We start from the raw sequence: 2471 nt of genomic DNA on the forward strand, positions 1-2471 counted from the left end.
GCGCCTCGGTCCTGGGCATCTCCCGGGACGGGTTGCCGTGTTCAGATCCCGAGCTGCGCTGTTAAGCGTCAGCGCGAGTTACAGGAGGCTCAGCCCCCCACGTTGAGCACTGCCGTGTGGTTTCCCTGCCCGACTCACGCGGCGGTGAAGGGTGTTACGAGAGTCCTCCTGCCGCACGGGCTGTGTTGCTCCTGCACAGAGCACACACACGTGGCCACTCCTGTTCCATTATGAGTAGTGCCGTACTATGCTCCAAGTACCGTTCTATGCATCTTCTCCTACTCCAGTTTTTGACTGTTGAGCAGATTCTCTCATCAGAAGGGACCATGTGTCATCCTCCTTGAAAACCAGCAAACTGTGTCTTGTGGGAAACAGGCAGAACTTGTCCACCTAACTATAACAACTGATGTTCAAAGCACTCAGTGGTTCTGTTGACTGGCTGGAAAGAAGGAGTCATTGACACGGTGTCATAATATCACAGTTATCTGTTGTTCACTCCATGCTGTGAGACAGCTCTTGGTGCACCCTTTGATTGCTCCTTCATTTCCTTAGATCGATAAGTATTGATCCAAGTGGCTGTACCTGCTGCCCTGGTGTCCTTGGGAAACATCAGTTGTCTGCCCTGAATGCTTTGTTTATTGTGCTGCTTTGTACTTGGATTGTGAAAACCTACATTTCTCAGATCTGTCTTAATGCCTTTACCAGAGCTGTTTGGACTGATCAGACACAACTGCTTTTGTAGAGAGAAATTGGTCTGATGTGTATTTTGGTACTTGCAGCTGTAGTGCTTGTACTGCCCATGTGTGTGTGGGGCCTGACTAGGAGGGTGTGGTACACTCAGTGCATCCAGAGCCTCCTTTCCCTTCAAGTTTTTTTAGCAATCATTGGGCTCTGTCAAATCTTACTGGGATGTCATTGCTGCTTGCAGCTGACTTCCTTCCACCCCTCCTGGCAGACGAGCGGAGGCACGAGCAAGAGGGCAGGGCTGTGTCTGGAGCTGCCCTGTGAGATTTCCGTGGTTCTGACTGCTGACTCTGCAGTGGAGGTGCCCACCCTGGCAGGGAAGAGGAGTTAACCATCCTCAGCAAACACATTGAGGGCATGTCACATCCCTCATTTCATGCTGGAGGCTGTTGTTGCAGATGTCATGTTTGGTTTTGTGTTGTTTCCTTTCCATACTTGTGTCCCAAGTATCTCACAGGCTGTACCACATGGCCCTGGAGAGTTCAGGGGGCTGTGGCTTAGTTCTGTGCCTCTCTTCAGCTCTTCTGTCTGGATCTAAACTCCATGGAAGTTTCCTAACTCTGTTTGGAGAGGTGCTCTAATCAAACAGAGGTGTGACTGCAGAAGAGCTCCTCAATGGTGATCATGGAGTACTTGGATATAGATGTTAAGATAGACTTTCTTTTATTCAAAATAAACCTCAGCTGAGAAGTTTTAATGGTATTCTACTCCACAGAGTGAAAACACCCATGTGTTGAGGGTGGGTTTTACTACAGGCTTTTTTCTTCAGAAAATAGGATTCTGTTTCAAAATCATTGTGTCCTACCATGATAAGGACTTGCTGGTCTCTTGCTTGACATTTCCCCCACCACATGCTGCATGGTCAGCCTTACTGTGCATCTTGTCTTCAGAGAGGTTTTCTCTAAGTGTCTTGGTTCAGTAGAGGCTCTTTAGACAGTTTATGGCTGATGTCCTGTCAGAGGCATTGGTCTGTGAATTCTTGGGCCTCACCAGATTTCAAGTGATGTTAAGCACTAACTCAGCATTTTACTGGAGTCTAAGCAACACTCTAAATAGAACTTTCAGCTCTGGTGTTTTGAGCTGTTGCCCAGATGTTTCCAAGTAAAATGCTGTCTTTTTTCTGCCTTCTTCAGCAGGTGTGAGGATGGAAATCTGAAAACACATTCTTTGTCATGTTCTGTGCACATGCCCACAGGAGCTGGTAGCTCTCTGCAGCAGCAGTGTGAGTGCCTGCAGCTCTTTATTTGGGTCATCACTCAGAACATAACCGTAGGGATGTGTGGGAGTGTGTTATCCTGCTGCATTTCAGGGCTTTCGCAGAGCATTCCTGTGGCTTGGCTTGAAGTTTGCAAAACTATGTTACCTTTACAGTAGACAGCAATGGTGTTTTGCAAGATAATTTTCTTCCTAAAAAGACGGGTGAGTTTTGGCAGGTCCTTGCAGAACCTGTAAGGTGATTCTGCAGTTGAGATGCTGCATGATACACCACAAAGGAGGGATCCTGATAGCACTGTGCCTCACAGCTGTTCTGTTCAAGCTCAGAGAAGTGACTGTGCCTCAGCCTTGCAGGTGGGAAGAAGGGCCCAAAGCCCAACCAGTAGGCTTGGAAAGCTCCAGCTGGAAAACCTGGGTGGTAAATCTGAGCCCACCTTGGGCTGGGGTGTTATGTAGTGGGAGGAGATCACCAGTATTCAGGGGGCCTGGATTCACTGCTGGATTCACTTCTC

Source organism: Acanthisitta chloris, unplaced genomic scaffold (assembly GCF_000695815.1).
Source record: "Acanthisitta chloris isolate BGI_N310 unplaced genomic scaffold, ASM69581v1 scaffold27049, whole genome shotgun sequence".
NCBI lineage: Eukaryota > Metazoa > Chordata > Aves > Passeriformes > Acanthisittidae > Acanthisitta > Acanthisitta chloris.